We start from the raw sequence: 7,442 nt of genomic DNA on the forward strand, positions 1-7,442 counted from the left end.
AAAAAGAAGGAGCAAAGGAAATAAAGGAAGGGAAATCAAATAGAATACTGCACTCAGCTATCTCTTAAACTCAATCAAAGCTGGCTGGTAATGCAAATATTGTAATTCACACAGTGTACTGAGTGAACATTTTGAAAGAAGATTCTAGGAGTGAAAGCTTTAAATCAAATGAAGCCTCATTAAAGTGAAACATCAGAACATCACAAGCTGATGGGGAAGTGCTTGAGGATAGCAAGGACTTCCCAGATCCCAGGTATAGAAGTTAGCAATAGATTTACTCCTGCAAGTCTGATACAATTTCTTGGAATAGCAAATTACACGAACTGTTGGTTACTTCAAAATCACCCGCAACCGAGAGGTACCTTCTTTTAAAGCATTTCTTGGTGTTTGCTTGTCCTTAAGCTACACCATTAACCTCCTCTATTATTCTGTGACCCAAATGGATCATCAAGATGAATGAAAACTCTAATTTTTTCACAGGGAATTTTTTTTTTTGGTCCTATAGATGCCGTGTGTGTCTGTGTGTGCATGTGTGGGTATTTTCTGTGTTTCTCTGTTGCTGCCTGTCTCAGGAAGAGAAACTTTCTGCAAGGTAGGCAGCCCTGCTGGCGGTACTTTTCTTAGGTTAATCAAGCCATGCCTTGTGGATTTTTCTACCACAGACAGGAAGGCCTCAGTTTAGCATATTGACAGTAACCATATTTTCCAAACCCCAAATAGGGGCAGGGCGTCTGACCAAGGACAGAGTTCTGCTTATGAATGTAGTCATGTGAACTTCTCAGCAAGGCACAGAAATGACATCATCTGTCATTAGCCATTTTATGAATTGCCTTTATAGAAGGTAAAATGGCAGGACATTGGGTGCACCCAAGGGCACAGCAGCTAGCGGCCCTTGGACCCCTCTCTGGAGTCAGTGATCTTCGTGGATCTTTAAGGATAGCCAGTGATCTTTAAGATAGTCCAGTCCCAGACAGGGGCCTCTCTGCCCCACAGACAGAGCTGGCTTTGGTGACACGGCATTGCTCAGGATCCCTGTGGTTATGAGCTCACCCTCGGGCCGCCGGCTGGTCTGCTGCAAGCTGCCAGCCTCTTGGGCAGTGAGTCAGCCATGGGCTGTCACTCCATCCTGCTAAGCCTCGGAACCCTCAGAAACCTCCCCAAACCCAGCACTGCAGCCTGGAGGCGGAGCACCACAGGGAAGCCTGCCCTGCCCAGCCCCACTGCCGTCCCAGCTTCCCCTTGCTGTGGTCCCTGGCAGGCAGGGAAGCAGCACTCGATGATCAGAATTCAGGGCATTGTTGAGAAGCCCCCTTGTCACACCCACAGCAATCCCACCCCCGCCAGAGGAGGCTGCTGAGCTTGAAGGGGACTTGCCGGCACACACAGTGTTTCTTTGAAACACTCCAGAGATTTCACTGAATTAACCTCCTTTGTCCTTCACAGGATTCCAGTGAAATTAGTCAGCCTTAATGGGTAGCATCTCATCCTACCCATTAAGGGTACACCCTTTCTGCCTGGGAGTACACCCACTAGCTTCTCCCTCCAAACCCTTTGTTTTTCAGCTCTCGATGGCTCTTAAGTCTATGAGTTAACTCTCACGGGACCACACTGAATGCTGAGGCAGAGGCCAGGGAATGTGCATTGAGGAGCATTTACACATTTTATCCCACTGAATCTTCACCATTGACCTCAGATAGGAATTTTTTTTTTTTTTTTTGAGACCGAATTTTACTCTTGTTGCCCAAGCTGGAGTGCAATGATGCCATCTCCACTCACTGCAACCTCCGCCTCCCGGGTTCAAGCATTTCTCCTGTCTCAGCCTCCCAAGTAGTTGGGAATATAGGTGCGCACCACCACACCCAGCTAATTTTTGGTATTTTTAGTAGAAACGGGGTTTCACCATGTTAGCCAGGCTGGTCTCGAACTCCTGACCTCAGGTGATCCGCCCACCTTGGCCTCCCAAAGTGCTGGGATTACGGGCATGAGCCACCCTGCCCGGCCATCAGGTGGGAATTTTTATCTCCTTTTCTAGATGAAGAAACTGAGGAAGAGACAAATTATGTAGCTCGTTCAAAGTCATAAAGCTTGTAAGTGGATCAGAGATTCAAATTTGAGTCCATATGACTTTTTCACCCCTATTAATTCTATTAACCAACAAATTGGCAAAGGAGTTGTTTGGGGAAAATCTCTTTCTCACAATATTTTTTATTTTTTATTTTTTTGTAAAAAATTAAAAATTTCTTCCCAAAGCCGTTCACTTTAGGAAACCTTCTAATTGACTCCATGATTCAGTTCTCAGTCATGGAGTGATGGAGTGATGTTTGGCAATGTCATGACGCAGTGTTACAAACTGCAGGCAGGGTGTGGTCACCCGCTTGACCAAGCATCATACCAGTGGGGATAATGCAGAGATCCTACAGAAAGATGACCATCAGGTCCATTACATTTGCTTTCAATCTTTTAAGTTCAAAGAATAGTCACTTCCCAAGCTGATCCCATCTACCTGCCCCTCCACTCGCACTGCCCTGACCTCCTTCTTGAGCTCTTCTACCCTGGCCTCCAGTTTCTCTCCCCTGTGCTCTTTTGCCCATACCCTTCTTGCTGGAATTTTCCAAACCAAAGTGTACCTATATAACATCATCTTCTGCTTTAAAACCTTCCGTGGCTCCCAAACCTACGGGAAAATGTCAAAACCCTTCAGTGGATCCTACAAGGTCCTTCTTACTTGGCCTCTTGCCCAGCACCATCTTCAGATGTTTCCCTCTGTGCACCAGGTACAACAGGCTGGCTGGCCCTAAGGACACCACATACTCCTCTGCTCTCTAAGCCACTGCAGAATGTGCACCAGTCTCCAACTGGGTAATACTTTTTCAGGCCTCTAAGCCTCAGTAGATAATCTTCCTTCTACCTGGAATGGCCTTCTCTCCAGGTCTGAATGCCAGCCTCCCTCAAGAGCCAGCTCAAATGTCAGCTCTTCTGAGAAGATATGCATTCTCCATGACCCATGGTGGGGGTGTGGACTGTGCTCCCATCACACTGAATTAGTGTCTGTCTTCCCCAGGAGGCCAGTAGCCCTCAACGACAGTGGCAGGATTCACTGGCGTGTTGCACTCAGGCCTGAACTGTGTAGCAAGTAATTCACACTATTAATAGTAAAAGCACCAAAGTTTTCAAATGAGCTGCTTTTGTTATAAACTGGAGTGGATTCAAGGTTATTCTTATAATAACGTCATTTTCACTCACTTGCATGTTTTCCTGAGTGGGCGAGAAAGGGGTGGGGTTGCAGCTAGCTTGCTAATTGTTCCAAATGTTAAAGAGAAAAGATTAAGAAAGGATGAACAGCTCTCGAGATATATTAGTGGGCTGTGGATAATATGTAATGCATTAGAGGTGCTCTATTCTCTGCATAGAGAATGCCTTTATCTGTGTGTGTATGTGTGTGCACATGCTTGTGTTAGGGGCAGGAGTGTTTAAATGTTCATGTGTTACAAAAAAATCCCCAGGCGAGAGCAGCAATTATTCATACCATACGGAACATAAACTATGATTAAGATGGAACCATGTGGAAAACACTTGATGTCCTGTTAAGAGGGGGAAAAAGGCAAATCTCAAACTATGTGTACATTATAAGTACCGTACATAAAAAGTCCATTCAAATCTGGAAGGAAGGCAAGCTAAGAAACAATGAAGCTCTGACTTGTAAGATAGTAGGGTTGTGGTAAGGTTTTTTAAATTTAACGGTTTGAGCATTATCTCCATGTTATCATAGACTCAGCTTCTTGAGTCTACCATCACCTGGGCTGTGTATGTGGTCAGCAGTCCTAAGGCTGTTTTCAATCTGTCTAGCTTTGCTGTTCCTAGAGCTTCCTGGAGTAAGAGACCACCCCATCTGCAGCCAGTAGACCTGTGCACACACCCTCCTTGAAGAGACAGTTGATACAAAATCTTCAATGCTGGCTGTCCCTGTTTTAATCTGCCAAAAACCCAAGCATAAATCCTCTCAGCTATCCCTTCCCTAATGATGCATCCTTTATTTTTTTATTTTCATTTTTCTTATTTATTTATTTATTTATTTATTTATTTATTTTTGAGACTTGCTCTGTCGCCAGGCTGGAGTGCAGTGGCGCAATCTTGGCTCACTGCAACCTCCGCCTCCCAGGTTCAAGCGATTCTTCTGCCTCAGCCTCCCAAGTAGCTGGGATTACAGGCACATGACACCACCCCCAGCTAATTTTTGTATTCTTAGTAGAGACGGGGTTTCACCATGTTAGCCAGGATGGTCTCGATCTCTTGACCTTGTTATCTGCCCCCCTTGGCCTCCCAAAGTGCTGGGTTTACAGGTTTGAGCCACCATGCCCTGCCTTTGCCCTAGCCCCTGACCTGCCAAGCTCTTATGACTGAGCCCTCTGGAATTGCTTGTTCCATAACCACCAAACCACCCCTAGATCTTCAACTTTTTCTCTGCTTCTTCCTGATACAACAGGCTGGCTTGCCCTAAAGACACCATGCACCCCTCTGCCCTCTACAGCCATAGATTGGAAGGTGTTGTCACTGTCCCCCTGGTTCCCAAGTGCTGCATCCACAACATTGTTTCTGTAACCTTTGAGGATCATGCTATTTTGCTCTCTTGTCCTCCACGTTGCCATCATCCTCCTGCCCACCACCACCTTTATGCCACTGAAGACTGGAGCACCTCTCTTATGGTCTTCCTTTGCATCTGTTTCTTCCATTTCCTTCCCTGTGAAGCTCCTCCAAAAAGCTGTCTCTCCTTGCTGTCTCTATTTTTCGTCCTCTCTCCCTCTCCCCTCAGCAATTTTGTGCAGGCTGCTGGTCCCACAGTCACCAAAACAGCTCCAGGTCAGGTCACTGATGACCTCCATGTCATCAAATTCAAGGGACATTTTTCTGGCCTCATATTCCTTGCCTTCTCAGCAGAGACTGCCAGTGTTGGTCATTTACTCCTTCTGGGAACGTTCTTCCCTCGGCTTTAAAAATGAAATGTTCTCCTGGTGTCTTCCCTGGTTTTCCTGTATCCTTTGCAGGCTTACATGTCCCATTCTCATCATCAAATACTGGTGTCCCTCCCTTTTCTTACTCTGTAATCTATTCCTAGGTGATCACATTCTCACCCACAGCTTCAGATATCTGTAGAGGACCTAGATGATTGTATTTCCAGACTCAACCTCTTCTCTGAGTTCCAGGTGTGCAGATCCAGTTTTTGATTTGATATTTTCATCTGGAAATCCCAAAGGCAGCTCAAACTCAACAGACCCCAAACCAAACCCACAATCTTTTACCACATACCTGCTCCTCTTTCAGAGTTCTCTGTCTTAGAGGGTGGTACCACTGTGCATCCAGGTGCACAAGCCAGAAACCTAAGAGCCATTGCTGGTATCTCCTTTTTTGTATATCCTGTCTTCAATTTATCATCAAGGGCTGTTTCTTTTCCCTCCTAAAAGTTTCTCAAGTTCACTGTTTTTCTTGATTTCGCTTGATCTCCAACAAGTAGAAGCCTTCGTCCAAGTCAACATTATTATTTTCAAGGACTATTGCTATCACTTCTCAACTGGGCCATCTTATATCTAATCTGAGTCCCTTCAGTCCGGTCTCGAGAGAGCACCTGCGGTCATCTTTTTGAAGTAGCTATCTAATTATGTCATCCTCTGCTTAAAACCCATGATGACTCTTCATTTCTTTTAGGACAATGACAAAACCTTTACTATTGCCTATAGGTTTCCTCTCGCCTTTCCGCCCATGTCATTCTCTCCTTTCTAGTCACTCCAGCCTTCTATCCCTTCTTCATACTCCCCTATTTTCTCCTTGCCACAGGGCCTTTGCAGAGCACTTCCTTCTACCTGGAATATTCTTCATACCCCTGGTTTAGTCAACTTCTACTTATGCCTCACATATCATTGCAAGCATTACTTTATTAGGGAAATCTTTCCTGATTTCCCTAAAAAGGTCACATTTATCTTTTATAAAGTTTCATAACACCATGCATGTACTTCTTCATGGCACCAATAGCAATAGAGAATTATATTATAGTGTCATTATTTGAGTAGTGGTTCTTTCTCTCACTGACATTAGAGTCCCAGGGAGGTAGGAATCATGTATGATTTTGAATTAACATTGAGTCTGTAGCACAATTAGTACTTGAGCACCCAATTAAAAATAACAGCCTCCATCATTCTTTTTTTTATAGTTTTATCCTTTTTCTTTTTCTTTTTTATAATCTTTTATTCTTTTTTCATAGCAGTTATAATCACTTGCCATATATGTGTGTATGTGTATGTATATGGCAATAATATATATGTATTTATTTCCTTTGTTATATTGAAAGCTCCATAAGGGCAGAGAAGTTGTCACTGATATATATTTTCCCAGCACCAAAAACAGTATCTGGCACTTGATGGTCATTTCATAAGTAGTTTTTGCATATGTAGCATTTAATAAATATTTGTTCAAAGAATAAATATATTTTGTGTAATAATAATAACAGCCATCCTCACCAGCAATATGATGGTATTTAATTAGCCCACCTAGCTTTATGCAGTTGTATGTCTATATTTGCCATAAATTTATTATGTAAAGTTATAATAATTACTACCAAATTTATCAAAGTAACTACATTAATATACAAAATTCAACCTTTACTATAGTCAGTAGTCAAGGTAACTTGTTTATGTGCTCATCTACCCTTAAAATAATTTATGAATCCATTGCCCCAGAAGAGGAAAATCAAATAATGATGAACATCCAATCCATGATTGCAGTTAGATCTGTTAAGGAATTATTATCTGTCTCCTCCAGGGTAAGTGTTCTTTTGATCAGCACTGCTACATTTCCCTTCGAAGAGGTCTTATGAATATTCACTGCCACTGATATGAATGGAAATGCTCATTTTCCTCAAAAAGGAAGGCAGGTTTGCAAATAACAAAATTGGCCATAGTAAGGATGGACTGAAGAGGGTGGAGGATGGACTAAGAAGGTGAAGGATGTGGTTGGAAAGGCAGATGTCTAGGACTTGAAATCCTCGCAGGACTGCCTTTATGTCTTGTAGTGCAATCAGGCAGGCAAAAGAGTGGCTTGGGATGATGCTTCCAGCTTCCCAGTTTCTCCAAATCCTTACCTCTGCGGCTTCCTTCTGCAGTGGCCTAAGAAATCTAGGTTACTTGTGCCACCTGCTGCCCAGATTGTGGATGACTTGCTGACATCCATACATACCTCTTGGGATTTTTTTTGTTTGTTTGCTTCAAGCAATTTTTACCCAGCTCACTCCTTATCCATGGCTTTCTGACTTTCTTGTTTTCTTTTTTTGTTGTTGTTGTTCTTTACAGAGATAATCAAGGTAAACTGACTTTCTTCTCCTCTTGTCCTTGGAGCACACCTTCTGAGCTATGAATATACATGAAAGCATGGTCTGGGAGGGTGCTTTGGAAAAA

Source organism: Pongo pygmaeus, chromosome 9 (assembly GCF_028885625.2).
Source record: "Pongo pygmaeus isolate AG05252 chromosome 9, NHGRI_mPonPyg2-v2.0_pri, whole genome shotgun sequence".
Lineage (NCBI taxonomy): Eukaryota > Metazoa > Chordata > Mammalia > Primates > Hominidae > Pongo > Pongo pygmaeus.